Source organism: Schistocerca serialis, chromosome 2 (genome assembly GCF_023864345.2).
Source record: "Schistocerca serialis cubense isolate TAMUIC-IGC-003099 chromosome 2, iqSchSeri2.2, whole genome shotgun sequence".
Taxonomy (NCBI): domain Eukaryota; kingdom Metazoa; phylum Arthropoda; class Insecta; order Orthoptera; family Acrididae; genus Schistocerca; species Schistocerca serialis.
Window position 1 is genome coordinate 1082464291 of NC_064639.1, and position 15982 is coordinate 1082480272.

Consider the following 15982-nt stretch of genomic DNA (forward strand, 5'->3'; position numbering starts at 1 on the left):
GTGCGAACAGTCACGTGTCCACTTCAGTCGTATTTTTGCCGATGCCGTGCTGATAACATTGGCACATGCATGGGTCGTCGGCTGCTGTGACACATCGCTAGTAGTGTTCGGTACACTGTATGTTCAGACACACTCGTACTCTGCCCAACATTAACCTCTGATGTTAGTTCTGCCACAGTTCGCCGTCTTCCATGTGTAAACTGTCTGCCGACATCTATAATGAGGGGTGGTCGCCCAACCCCGCGACGTCTGGACGTGGTTTCAACTTGACTTAGTCTTGTTGAAGACATTCAGCACAGCACTCCTCGAACACCCGACAAGTAGTACAGTTTTCGAAATGGTCTTGCCGAGCCTCTGGGACATCACAATCTGCCCTCGGTAAAACTCAGATAGGTCGCGCGCCTTCTCCATTCTATACACGGACAGCACCCTCCTCCAGGAACAGTGCTTGTGCCTGACTAGCAGTTATTCCTCGCTAGTTGACGCTGCTTTCGGCTGGCCGGGTTTATATCGATAGTAAGTCGGTGGTCATAATGTAATGGCTGATCAGTGTAATAATTCAGTACAAAAGAAGGCAGGTGCTGACAGTTAAGAATACAAAAATACTGACATTAACTACATTCTTACACAAAAAAAGCAAAAAAGACACACGACGAAGGAACTGTCCATGTGGGACTGAAATCAGTAGATGTGATGTACTTATACAGAAAAAAATGATTACAATTTCAGAAAAACTGGATGATTTATTCAAGAGAAAGAGATTCACAAATTGTGCAGGTCAGTAACGCGTTGGTCCACCTCTGCCCCTTAGACAACTAGTTATTCGGCTGGGTACTGACTGATATAGTTGCTGGATGTCAAATGGTTCAAATGGCTCTGAGCACTATGCGACTTAACGTCTGGTGTCATCAGTCTCCTAGAACTGAGAACTAATTAAACCTAAGTAACCTAAGGACATCACACACATCTATAACCGAGGCAGGATTCGAACCTGCGACCGTAGTGGTCGCTCGGTTCCAGACTGTAGCTCCTAGAACCGCACGGCCACTTCGTCCGGCTGCTGGATGTCCTCCTAAGAGGAGGTATCATGGCAAATTCTATCCAATCGTCCAAATCCCAAGATGGTTAGAGGGCCCTGCCCGTGTCGCTCCTAACGTTCTCAGTTGGGCAAAGATCTGGAGATCTTGCTGGCCAAGGAAGGATTTGCAAGCACGAAATTTAGCAGCAGAAACTCTCCCCGTGTGCAGGCGGGCATTAACTTTCTTGCTGTAATGTAAGCCGAAGATGGCTTGCCATGTTGGGCAACTAAACGAAGCGTAGAATATTGTAAACGTAACGCTGTGCTGTGAAAGGTCCAAGGATGACAATCAAAGGGGTCCTGCTATGAGAATAAAGGACACTCCAGACCGTCAGTCCTCGTTGTCGGGCCGCATGGCAGGCAACAGTCAAGTTCACACTCTGCTGCTCTCCATGACATGTCCAGACACGTCGTCGATGTCATCGGGCTCAGTTGGAAGCCGGACGCATCACGGAAGAAGATTCTGCTCCAGTCAATGGGATTCAGGCCGAAGACATATCATGTGCCGCGCCAGTTGGTGGCGGGATACCAACCTCGTTGTCACCCTCCACACGGCCCGACAGCCGGGAGTGATGGTCTGGGGTACCATTTTATTACATAGCAGAAAGCCTTTGGTTGCCACTCGCGACATCCTCAGGCACAGCGGTATGGCGACGATGTTCTACGCCCCGTTTTGTTGCCCTTCATGGCATGCAATCCTGTGCTTACATTTCAACAAGATAATGCCCGTCCGCACACGGCGAGAGTTTTTATTGCTTGCCATATCCTACTTCGGCCAGCAGGGTCGCCGGATGTCTCCCCAACTGAGAACATTTGGAGCATTATGCACAGGGCCATACAACCAACTCGGGATTTTGATCATCTAAAGTGCCAGTTGGACAGAATTTGGCATGATATCCTTAAGGAGGACATCAACGATTCTGTCAATGCCAAGCCGAATAACTACTCGCAGTGACTTGACTTGCTCGACTGACTTGCTCAGTTTGTGAAACTCTTTCTCCTGAATCAATCAACCAATTTTTCTGAAACTGTGCATGTACATCAGACCTGCCGATTTCCGTCGGATAATTCCTGTACAGTCTACTAGCGGAGCTTGCGAGCTTGTCACCGATAGGCAAAATCCCAGACATGTTTTCGAGGTGGCATGTCTGTTTAACACGCAGGTCATGAAGCGAGAACAAGTCATGCAAAGAACAGGTTGTGATTATACTTTGCAACATGTGAACGACCACCATGTGGAGGAATGCACTGAACCAAGAGTACCTCTTCGAGCTCGTTGTTGACATACTGGTGAGTTGTGTGCCATGCCTTACTGACATCAAGTTCAGTGTTCTCTCGGTGTTCTGTGATGCACCTTTCATTGAACAGCATTACGTCCCATATTAGCTGCTATTTTACAAAATACAGAATTCGCAATGGTCAACCATTCCCAGCAGTTGTAAATCCATAACTTGTTCACGCGGAACCTTTGAAGCCGACGAGGTGTGGTGATCCCTTATGCAATTTTTCCTGTGGCTTTGGCAAGACTGAGTACTGCTTAAGACACACAGGTTGTGTGTTTGGGAAGAGGTGGGTTGAAATCTCCATCTGAAAGCTGATTTATTGTCTCCCTTCTTTCCCTGAATCACATCTTTGAACAACGTCATGGATGATTTCCTTCTCTTGTCTTGTTACGCCAGTAATTCGTCTCTCAGTACATTCGATGTTTCAGAGATAATGCTTGGGGAACGCAGGTTGCATTACTTGGTTATACTACTCACTGACGTGTCACAATATACAGCTACAGTTTTCCAACTCAGTAATAGTGAAACGAGAGAGTATTTTTAGAAGCTCCTCTATGTGTTTCCCTCTCATAGTGCCTAGAACCATTCAGTCACGAATGCTGACGGTTTAATAACCCTAATACTCAGCCTAAGAACATTTACTAACTTACGTAACATATACATCATAACGCAAGACGAGCACTTGCGAACAACGGAATTCGAGACGGGAGAGCTCCTGTGTCTTGTTTCGCTCCCATCAAATAGTTTTCATTGCTTCTCATACAAGGACAAGCCGTTAATTGAAACTTCCTGGCAGATTAAAACTGTGTGCCGGACCGAGACTCGAACTCGGGACCTTTGCCTTTCGCGGGCAAGTGCTCTACCAACTGAGCTACCCAAGCACGACTCACGCCCCGTCCTCACAGCCTTACTTCTGCCAGTACCTCGTCTCCTACCTTCCAAACTTTACAGAAGCTCTCCTGCGAACCTTGCAGAACTAGCACTCCTGAAAAAAAAGGATATTGCGGAGACATGGCTTAGCCACAGCCTGGGGGATGTTTCCAGAATGAGATTTTCACTCTGCAGCGGAATGTGCGCTGATATGAAACTTCCTGGCAGATTAAAACTGTGTGCCCGACCGAGACTCGAACTCGCGACCTCTGCCTTTCGCGGGCAAGTGCTCTACCAACTGAGCTACCCAAGCCGTTAATTACACGTCTTATAGCTTAATAAAATTTCAGACAAGTGTACATCATTTGCGAAAGAGATAGAGAGAGGGAGGGAGAGTGAGAGTGAGTGAGTGAGAGAGAGAGAGAGGGAGAGAGAGAGAGAGAGAGAGACAATTATTTAGGCTTTCACTTCGACACTCCCCGGTTTTTGAGAAAAACGACATACAAGATTTGTCCGTAAGTTCTAATGCCAAGAACAAATATATTGGCGAGCTGATCCTTTGTTAGACTCATAAAGGCGTCACATTCCAGGTTAATTGATTCATTTTTTCCCGATCCATAGGAAAGATTTTTCTACAAAAATAATTATTTTTAAATAATCCAATAATTTTATTTGTTTGATGTGGAAGAATTTACAACGCAGATAGTATCATCCAGTTATTGCATGTCATATTTCTTCCGTTTTTGGGACAAGTTTTCGTTGAATTTTTGATACATTCAGAACGTGTTAGGTAGAAGTTAAGCTAGTGTGTAGATTATGTTTATTACAGTTATTGTAGTACAGAAGTACTGAAAAAAGTATTAATTGCTAATGAAATGAAAATCTGAATTTTGATTACATTTACAACTCATTTGACACGAAATTAATACCAATATAACAATGAATGTTGATTATTTCTTTGAAAAAGTGAATTTCTATCAAAAATATTCTTCGATGTGGAAGGGCAGTATTGAAACAAATTCTTCTGTTTTATTCAAATAGTGAATTAGCTTCTTTTTTGTTTGTCATTAAATAGTTCTTTCCTGTGTAATACAATGTTCTTTCTTCTCCTTCATTCCGTCTCTTTCTACGTTTTTTTAGATGCATTCATAAGTTGTATGAATTGCCAACAGTAATAATGTTGGTATTCTGCGCTTACTTTTTTTTTTAATGGTGCCAAGAAATCTAATTGGCGATATGTTTTGAGGTCGTGCCGAAATTTTTACATGTATGTGTAATGCTTCACGATTCTGCTTTTCACCTTTGCAAAAATATCCTTCTAATTGTAGTAAGAATGCTCTGAACACCAATAAAGTGTGTAATAGTTGAAGTAAATATTAAATATCAAAGAAATAAAAATGTGAAATTTTTACTATTAATGATTTATTCTTCATCAGATAAATGAAACTACTTATAAATTTATTTACACGAGTAAAAATGTTTCCATGAATTCGAAACATGTACTCTAATCTGAGTCCACAGAGCCAGAATTTGCCACGGTCGCCACCCGCCAATTGGCTGTTGACTCGATAACACTTACAGGACACACAAAACTATGTTGATTTTATAAAAGTTAACCTACAGTTTTCGAGCTAAGAACCGAAATAGGTGACTTTTTTCTGTGAAAAAAATAGCTATTCACGAATTCCGTTGTAAGTAACACCATAATAACGTTCTTCACATTGCCCTCAGGTGGTTACTCTTGCAGATACTTTCGAGTCTGATGTGTCAGTGATGTCATTCTCCTTTTGTCTCTTCTCCGTAAACCTACAATTACACTGAGGTGGCAAAAGTCCTGGGATAGCGACATGTCCATAAACAGATGGCAGTAGTGTGAAAGAACACTCCATTGAGGGAGCTGCTTTTTGTACACAGTGAAAAGGTTTCCGAAGTAATTATGGTCGCACGATAGACTTTTAACGCGGAGTGGGACTTGGGGCTAGACGCATGGCGCTTCCCTGTCGGAAATCATTAGGAAAATCAATATTCTGAGATCCACAGCGTCAAGAGTGTGCCGAGAAAACCAAATTTTAGGCATTACCTCTCACCATGGAAAACACAGTGACCGACGGCCTTCACTTAACGACCGAGAGCAGCTGCGTTTGCGTAGAGTTGTCAGTGCTAACAGACAAACAAAGTAACCGCAGGACTCAATATGGGACGTCCCACGAAGATATCCATTAGGGCAGTGCGGCGAAATTCGACGTTATTGGGTTATGGCAGCAGACGACCGACGTGAGCGTCTTTGGTAGAAACACGATATCACCTGCAACGCCTCGCCACGGCTCATGACCAGACGACTGGAAAACTGTGGCGTGGTGCGATGAGTCCCAATTTCCGTTGGTAGGAGCTGATAGTAGGATTCGAGTGTTGTGCAGACCCCACTAAGCCATGGGTCCAAGTTATCAACAAGGCACTGTGCAAACTGGTGGTGGTCCCATAATGGTGTGGGTTGTGCTTACATGGTTCAACTGAACCGATCATTGACCGGAAATGGTTATATCCGTCTACCTGAAAACCGTAGGTGATCATGGACTTAACGTTCACAAGCAACGATATCACCAGGCCACAACTTTTCTGGACTGGTTTGAAGAACATTATGGACAGTTCGAGTCATTGGGCCACCCAGATCATCTGACATGAAACTCCTCGAGCATTTATAGAACATAATCGAGAGGTCACTTAACCCGCCAGGGTAGCCGAGAGTGCTAATGCGCTGCTTCCTGGACTCGGGTAGGCGCGGCGGCCCCGGATCGAATCCGCCCGGCGGATTAACGACGACGGCCGGTGTGCCGGCCAGCCTGGATGTGGTTTTTAGGAGGTTTTCCACATCCTACTAGGTGAATACCGGGCTGGTCCCCGCGTCTCGCCTCAGTTACACGACTTGTAGACATTTGAAACACATTCACATAATTTCACGATTTACACTAGCCGCTGACAGCTGGGGTACACTAATTCCCTCCTGGTGGGTATGGAGTGGCGGCAGGAAGGGCGTCCGGGTTCAAATGGCTCTGAGCACTATGGGACTTAAGTTCTGAGGTCATCAGTCCCCTAGAACTTAGAACTACTTAAACCCAACTAACCTAAGGACATCACACACATCCATGCCCGAGGCAGGATTCGAACCTGCGACCGTAGCGGTCGCGCGGTTCCAGACTGTAGCGCCTAGAACCGCTCGGCCACTCCGGCCGGCAGACGTCCGGGCACCCCTTAAAATTAACCATGCCAATTCCGTACTTAAGCCTGCCGACCCTGCACACAATGCGGGACAAAGGCAGTAAAAAAAAAATTTAAAAAAAATGGATGGCTATAGATGGAGATTGCCTCAATATTTCTACAGGGGACTGCCAGCGACTTGTTGAGTTCATGCCACATCGATTTTCTGCACTACACTGGGCAAAACGAAGCCCAATACAGTATTAGGAGGTACCCCATGAATTTAGTGACCTCAGAGTAGTTTCATAAGGGAACTTATTTGCTTCTGTCCGTGTTTAGCCCATTAATCAGCTTCTGGGACCTTGCATTTATGGCGTTTTCAGAGACTTGCATTTTTTTCATATAAATACTTTCTGTAGACTACTGCCTTCGCGAATTATGCATGCTTCGAATCATCACCAGTACCACCACCATTATAAAGCATTTGGCGTGAAATGGTGGATAAAGGTTTGCTCTGGACTTTTATATGTGTCACGTTCTTCAGGTCTACGTATGCACAGTGTCCGTGCATCTTCTCGTGTGTCTTCCACTTATGTTCCAATAGGCTGCAAATGGTTCAAATGGCTCTGAGCACTATGGGACTTAACTTCTGCGGTCATCAGTCCCCTAGAACTTAGAACTAGTTAAACCTAACTAACCTAAGGACATCACATACATCCATGCCCAAGGCAGGATTCGAACCTGCGGCCGCAGCGGTCGCGCGCTTCCAGACTGTAGCGCCTAGAACCGCTCGGCCACCCCGGCCGGCAATAGGCTGCAGTCACGGTGTTTTCCTGTCTTCTGGATTCCGCTAGATTCTATTAACAACACATCTGTAAGGAGTCCACAGAAGCTGCTTTATTATGTCGACAGTTGGAATTATTCTGAAGGGATATCCTTCCTTCAAGCAGTGGGAGCGTCACTACTTTCTTGGTCCGTCTACCACCCGCACAGTTGCTAATGTGTACCTCTAACCTTAATTTTCATTGCGATTTTCTCCTGTCTTTTCCCTGTTTCATTTAAGTACAATACAGGAAATTTTATCAAGCACAAGTATAGCGTGCGTCAGAACGCTTCCTTTGTATACTCAAACACCAGCCAAGTTCTGTTACATATCAAATTACTGTAAGTTTTCTATATACCCCCCAAGGTAAATGAACAGTTATTCAAAAGAGCACTTGACGTCTACAGGTAACGAAGATCACAACAGAAAACTGAAATTCTAAATGTCTTATCATTTCCGTACTTTCGACGATATTCTCTCAAGAATGAGATTTTCGCTCTGCAGCGGAGTGTGCGCTCCGCTGCAGAGTGAAAAGCTCATTCCGGAAACATCCCCCAGGCTGTGGCTAAGACGTAGCTCCACAATATCCTTTCTTCCGGGAGTGCTAGTTCTGCAAGGTTCGCAGGAGAGCTTCTGTGAAGCTTGGAAGGTATGAGACGAAATACTAGCAGAAGTAAAGCTGTGAGGACGGGGTGTGAGTCGTGCTTGGGTAGATCAACTGATAGAGCACTTGCCCGCGAAAGACAAAGGTCCCGAGTTCGAGTCTCGGTCCGGCACACAGTTTTAATCTGCCAGGAAGTTTCATATTCTCTCAACGTTGGAAGGTATTCCAGGTTGTTGATTTACGTGCACATGAATATTTAACATCTTCTTTCAAGGGTCATTATCGGTTCATGTTGTATCCTTAGTTATTACACTGAGGAAGAATTTCATTTCTGTCAGTTCTCCTCTGCAGTTACAAATATAAGAATTCCTAACATTAGATTCAAGTAATACTGCAGAGGCCACAACACTACGAAGTGGTTGTGAGGACGGGAGGGCATTTGCGCTTAAAAACACCGAAGTGGGTTCGGTATCATACCGCATTTAGTTTTATCCATGAGATTCATTCATGTGGTCCTCGTCTGCCATTCCAGGGACGCAGGAACCTGCGGTCCTCATCTGCTAATAGTTGCAGGTTTTGCTCTACTGTCTCGCTGACAAGTTACTAGCCCCACATAAACGCTCTTATAGCACTTGCAGATATCTATTCCCATTGTTTGTTTTTTTATAAAAAGTTCCTTGATATCGCATAACGTTATTACTCTGGGACTTTTTCATGTTTCAACACAAATCTGGGAATTTATTTATTCACTACAAATAATAGTAACGATCCTTTTACAAAAGCGCCAATGCGGATCATGGCCTCATATGATAGAAACATTTTCTGAAACACTTCTACCCTCTCACTATGCCATTCCAAAAACATTTCAAGAAATGCTGTACTGCAGAAACAGTCTGCCGGTACGATTTCCGAAGGTACTAAGGGCCCACTTGATGAAGCAGCTTCTGTAGACCCCTTGTGAATGTTGATACCAGTATCATCATTATCGTCTGTTCACAAAATTGCTAGTATTTCTGATCCTTGTGCACTAGTGACACAGTAAGTTGCTAAGTGTAATGACGTCAGCCCCTGAAAGTTTTGGTGTTACATGAGTGCTATGCTCAAAGTTGCATCATGCTTGCACAACTGTCAAAGATTTCCAATCCTACTTCCAATTAACTATTGTGACTCTCTGTTGTTCGCTTAGCTAAAATGCTTTATTTTAATTTGCAGAGAGGAAAATAAGTAAAAAAAATATATATTGCGTGTTTACCTCTTTAGTTTTAATAATATCAGTCAAATATTTTATAGTTATAGAACTAAGCAAAACATTAGTCGGCACTAGAATGTACTTTAAGATGTGTAAAAGCTACATTCTGACCGTTACGGAACGTGATGCAATGTTCCATTTACTAGAATTGGTAACACTTTCTTCACTGCTGTTCTCACCTTGTTTTACTTTGTGTCTTTGTTTCAGATGCAGGACTTGACACCGCAGACTCTTCTACATGTGTGGCGCCATCTCAGAGGCATGTGCTTACAGCTTCTCAGGAAAAATCTCATTGCTTCTCGGATAACATGGACAAACATAAAAACTTTGAAGAGTGCCAGTGACATTGTAATTGTACCATAGACAGCAAAATATTTGAATCGAACAGTATCAACGGTGTCTTGATAAGATATTACGTAACGTAATGTAGTCGAATCAAATAATGTGATGTTGAGGGAATTAGAATAGAAAATGAGACACTAGAAATAATCGGACGCCAAAGAAGTGAACATTGCTGAAATAAATTACCAGCAGCAAGAAAACATTTCCAAAAAAAAAGGTAAACGTCGAATGTAAATGTGTTGAGAAGGTTTGTATTAAGGTATTTTTCGGGAGTGTACCCTTGTAAGGAATTCACACATTAAGTGGCAAACAGCTCATAAGTAAAGACGATAGAAGCTGTTGAAATATTACGCTCCGGAAGCATTCTCAAGATTACACGAGAAAGTCGAACAGCTAACGAAGAAATACTAAACAGAACTGGGGGAAAATAAATTTGTGGAGGGAGTTGGAGTCATTCTGCAGAGGCGAAGTGGCTTGCACAAGAAAATTATCCTTAAGAGCTACATCAAACCAATCTTCGGACTGAGGCCCACAACTATAACGAATATGTGGAACGCCAGACACGATAAGGAACAAAGATGAGATAGAACACTGGTAGTTGCAGTGCGTTACACTGTGTAGATGAGACTGAGAAAGAAAATTCTAAAATTGCAGTCCACAAATGCAGATACCGAGGTCAGCCTAGGACTACCCAACACAGGATCAGCTTCGAACTGAAGATATCTGAAGAGAGATCTTTTTTTTTTTTTTGACGCTCCGGAAGCATTCTCAAGATTACACGAGAAAGTCGAACAGCTAACGAAGAAATACTAAACAGAACTGGGGGAAAATAAATTTGTGGAGGGAGTTGGAGTCATTCTGCAGAGGCGAAGTGTCTTGCACAAGAAAATTATCCTTAAGAGCTACATCAAACAAATCTTCGGACTGAGGCCCACAACTATAACGTAGATGTGGAACGCCAGACACGATAAGGAACAAAGATGAGATAGAACACTGGTAGTTGCAGTGCGTTACACTGTGTAGATGAGACTGAGGAAGAAAATTCTAAAATTGCAGTCCACAAATGCAGATACCGAGGTCAGGCTAGAACTACCCAACACAGGATCAGCTTCGAACTGAAGATATCTGAAGAGAGATCTTTTTTTTTGACGTTACTGAACACTTTAAGTGAAGATACAGTCGACAATCATGCCTGTTCGTATGTCTTGATAAGCTCGTAAAGCTTCAGTTGTGTACAGCTCGCAGCACTGGGAACGCAACACGCACCGGAAATTGTAACGATTTTACTTATAGATCGTTTTGATTTTCTGTAGTTGAGTATAATTACTGCATATTGTTTTGTATATACATTGTAACACTTACTTTTATCTGTTGGAAACGCTGAGATGTTTCAGCCTCGAATGTGCAAATAAGAATAGAGATGAGTCGTTACGTTGTAGCTGTATGGCAGCGTTTGAGGGTCTGGGTTTTCCCCAAAGTAATTATGTTTCGTGTTGTTACATATTAACCCTGTGGATTACTAATTGTTTCTTTTCAGTTTTGCTGTTACGATGTGTTGTGTTAATACCTTTCTTGTGAAATGTTATGCTGTTTTTCTATTGTACAATAAAATGAATGTTAAATGTAAACTAGTCGTATTTAGACGCTCTGGCGTAGTCGGGGTTATGCATTGCTGTCGAAGCTGCTATCACATTATCGCTGGGCGTGCGAACTCGCCGGCAGTACAGTGTAAAGCGGTGTTGACATGTCAACACTCAAGTCGAGTCGAGTCGCGTACGGGGAACGGTGGAGAGAATAGTGATACGACGTATGTGTTACGACGTGGTAGTAAGGCTAAGTGCTAAAATATGTAATGCCTCGGCGGATGTTTGGTGTGGCCAGGTCCAGTATAAGCCATCATGTGGGCACGGGACAATCACTGCAAATGGATACTCGTAGTAGCTAACATGAAGAGTATTGTGGAACCAATTTTAATTACTGGAACTGCAAGAAGAGGAGCCTGTGCCACATACTGGCAACGAACAACGCCTTAACATGCATTGACGGCGACTCAACATGGAGATCTAAGTAATTATTGTATCAGGCGTGTGTAGCTCATTTTGTGACTGAATATCAGACAGATATTTCAAAGTGTCTATTGTCAGTTCTACCTAAGACAAAGTTCCATCCCACCCATTATTATTAACCTGAGAAAGTCCTAATAAATGAGAAGCAATTGCAATGTTTCTCTCTAAAAGAATTAGGTCAGATAAAATAACTTAGCACTAAGTAACATTCTGCTATGCTGAAAGGGTAACAGTACTTAAAGTCTTAGTGGTTTGCAACATAGTAATTAACCAAAGTATTTACGCCTAGTAATTTGAACAGTAATCTCAAAAGCAGTACTTAACAAAGTAAACTTCAGCAAAAGGTACTTTTGCGAATTTTTCAATGATAAATAAGTTTTTATTTTACGCAACTGTAATCAGTCAAAAGCATTTAAGTCTTGAGCAAATAATGGTAGTAACTGTACAAAGTGATTTTCGGTTACTGTTAGTGAATAATAGCGAAAGATGCTGTTATTTGAGAGCAGCAAGTCAGTAAAAGCATTGTTCGAATTTTGACATACTTTTGCAGTTGAAAATTTGATTTGTAGATTACGTAAATTTGAATTATACGAAAGTGGTTAGTGAACACGGCTGTTATCATCATGTCGTTTTCCAGTTTAATTGAGAGCATTTGTCAATGAATAAATATACATGCCTTTTGCGCAAAAGTAACGACAGTAGCATTACAGGGAGTTAACATCACGAGTTTTGCATTTTACGTAACGTTCCACAGGTAATAAAATTTTTCCGTTCTATGTTCATTAGTAAATTGATTCCATGCTGGAAAGTATTTCACCATTATGAGATACCCATTTGAAGCTGTGCTAACGTGATATTTAACAATTGTGTGCTATTTTCGCCTGATAACATTCCAAGTATTCTTATGTGTTTACCAGTAATACAAGTAAGTAATTACAGAATCAGTAATTTTGCTCATGTACTGAGCTAGGGACTGTTAATTTTCTTTACTCATTAACTGAATTCATAACATTTTTTTCCAAATTTTGCTAACTACTGCGATTCGATTTCATTCTTTCTGATCATTTTACTTTAACCACAATTCATTTTCTTATTGTCAATGCTAAAGGCACTGAGCGTTGGCGATTCGGTTACAGCAGCACGGATTTCGTTTATTTTTTGGAGTAAACCCATGTGTAATGTTCTCTCGAAAGGAATAGTTAATTTGAAAGAAAATTATTGAAATTTGATTTATCTTAGTGACTACAGTAGGAGTACAATAAAGAAGTATGTGTCATGGAAATATCAACGTTCATTAATATCAAACCTCCTACTTGGCATAGCGCCTGTGTTACCCACTATTATGATTTTTTCTTGCAGTCAGCTGCAGAGTCGTATATCTGAAAAGCTTGATAAAGGCGCATCGTTATGATGTAATGTATAATGCAACGGAATGTTTTGCATTACACAAAAGCGGTAGCTGGACTTCGTGACTAGAAATTTAGATTGCATGTTTCGAATTACCCTACTGGCCATTAAAATTGCTACACCAAGAAGAAATGCAGATGATAAACAGGTATTCATTGGACAAATATATTATACTAGAACTGACATGTGATTACCTTTCCACGCAATTTGGGTGCATAGATCCCGAGAAATCAATACCCAGAACAGCCACCTCTGGCCGTAATAACGGCCTTGATACGCCTGGGCATTGAATAAAACAGAGCTTGGATGGCGTGGACAGGTACAGCTGCCCATGTAGCTTCAACACGACACCACAGTTCATCAAGAGTAGTGACTGGCGTATTGTGACGAGCCAGTTGCTCGGTCACCACTGACCAGACGTTTTCAGTTGGTGAGAGATCTGGGTAATGTGCTGGCCAGGGCATCAGTTGAACATTTTCTGTATCCAGAAAGGCCCGTACAGGACCTGCAACATGCGGTCGTGCATTATCCTGCTGAAATGTAGGGTTTCGCAGGGATAGAATGAAGGGTAGAGCTACGGGTCGTAACACATTTGAAATGTAACGTCCACTGTTCAAAGTGCCGTCAATGCGAACAAGAGGTGACCGAGACGTGTAACCAATGGCACCCCATACCATCACGCCGGGTGATACGCCAGTATGGCGATGACGAATACACGCTTCCAATGTGCGTCCACCGCGATGTCGCCAAACACGGATGCGACCATCATGATGCTGTAAACAGCACCTGGATTCATCCGAAAAAATGACGTTTTGCCATTCGCGCACCCAGGTTCGTCGTTGGGTATACCATCACAGGCGCTCCTGTCTGTGATGCAGCGTCAAGGGTAACCGCAGCCATGGTCTCCGAGCTGATAGTCCATGCTGCTGCAAACGTCGTCGAACTGTTCATGCATATGGTTGTTGTCTTGCAAACGTCCCCATCTGTTGACTCAGGGATCGAGACGTGGCTGCACGATCCGTTGCGGCCATGCGGATAAGATGCCTGTCATCTCGACTGCTAGTGATACGAGGCCGTTTGGATCCAGCACGGCGTTCCGTATTACCCTCCTGAACCCAACGATTCCATATTCTGCTAACAGTCATTGGATCTCGACCATCGCGAACAGCAATGTCGCGATACGATAAACCGCAATCGCGATAGGCTACAATTTGACCTTTATCAAAGTCGGAAACTTGATGGTACGCATTTCCCCTTCTTACACGAGACATCACAACAACGTTTCACCAGGCAACGCTGGTCAACTGCTGTTTGTGTATGAGAAATCGGCTGGAAACGTTCCTCATGTCAGCACGTTATAGGTGTCGCCACCGGCGTCAACCTTGTGTGAATGTTCTGAAAAGCTACTCATTAGCATATCACAGCATCATCTTCCTGTCGGTTAAATTTCGCGTCTGTAGCACGTCATCTTCGTGATGTAGCAATTTTAAAGGCCATTAGTGTATAAACTATACAAATGAGCATAAAATGGTGCACGGGTGGCTCGTAATTGCCAACTCACCAAACCAGTCGGTTCCCAACATTACTGAACTTGGCTGCTGATGTTGGCTTGCTTATTTTGTGAGGTCGCAGGATATCGTTTGGATTCGCATGTAATCTTTGTTTGTATCTTGAAGTCCAGCTGTACTGCAAAGACATTGTATCTAAGTATGTTCCTGTTACACGGGATGCGTCCCGTTTTCCAGAGGCCGTTTGTAGCATTTTCCATTGTCACTGCTCTCAGGCAGGGCGCTACGAGCAACCTTGTAAACAAAAATGTGGTTATCACTTGAGCTGACAAGGGACCAGTCCTATCCGTCATGTCAAAACTGCTCTGACATTTTTTGTACATGAAGATTACACCAACATAAACACAGTTTCAGAATTATAGCTGCTAAGAGGCACTGCAAGTACTTTTTAAAAAGTTGGAAAGTGCCAAATTCGTGGCTTGTCGGGTGGTTGGACAAATGTACAGTACTACCGTAATTGTAGCAGACAGCACATGCACAACACAACAGCTTTGGTAGACGGCACATCGGTAAACACGGCACAACGTGATCGTAATTTGTGAAGCGAATTTCAGGTTCCGTTGATAGTTTTCTCTGACACAGTTGTTCACAGTTACTAATTCCTCGCATTTGGAAGACATTTAATACCTATAAAAATTACGAGTTGCCTCTGTAGTATCTGTAAAATAACAACGGATATAAAACTGAATTATTTCTTTGTAATTTCATCTTATATGCTTGCTGGTAGCATGAATCCTTGTATAGATTTCAGAGTTCATAGTAATGTGAATCCAATTAATGGTTTCAATATCGCAAAGACATATATAAAGAACGTGATATGCAGTCAAAATCACTGTATTCTGTTGAAAACTTACATACGTATTATTTATTAGTTAATTTCTTGGACATTCATTTGAATGACGTCGACATTTCATTAGAAATTGTGGAAATATTAGAAGAAACAGCAAATAATTCTGACAATTCTGTAACTGTGGTTCAGCGATGATTGTTGTGGTACTGAAAGTCCAGAGTAAAAATACAGTACCTTTCTAGGCTAAAGAAAACATGAAGAGTAATAGCTTTCATTGACAAAGAAAAGGCCGTCAATATCAATGCTTAAAAGTTAAGCTCTTTGCACAGCTGGTTTCGTTTCGTAAAATTTGAACGTGCGTTAAATACATGGAAGAATGATTTATACGCAGTACAAAACATGCACCAAAATGAAACTCGCAAAAAAGTGAAAGAAAAACTACTCGAAAGATTTAGAACTGCGCGCGATAGTCAGTGCACCATTACCGAGGGAGAGGGAGATCTACGAGAATGGGCCCACTGAATTGCGAGTGAGATGAACATTACCTATTTCCAGGGTTCGTCGATCTAGTTAAACAGCTTCAGGAACCTATACAGAAAAAGGAAATTACGGAGTTTATCTCAAGTAAAGGTGTAGAGGAGATATTACTATTAGGTAACACTGTGGAAAAATTCATGGCTGATGTGTTGACGCAGCTTCTTGTTACA

General features: G+C 42.5%; 1 long non-coding RNA gene across 1 annotated transcript in view; it reads left to right on the forward strand.

Moving 5' to 3' along the window:
• LOC126458527 (uncharacterized) overlaps positions 1–11072 on the forward strand; it is a 52541-nt gene extending 41469 nt beyond the window's left edge. The window contains exon 2 of the long non-coding RNA XR_007585652.1: positions 9310–11072. This is a non-coding gene — a long non-coding RNA (uncharacterized LOC126458527). The remainder of the gene's footprint in view (positions 1–9309) is intronic.
• Positions 11073–15982: the final 4910 nt, after the last annotated feature.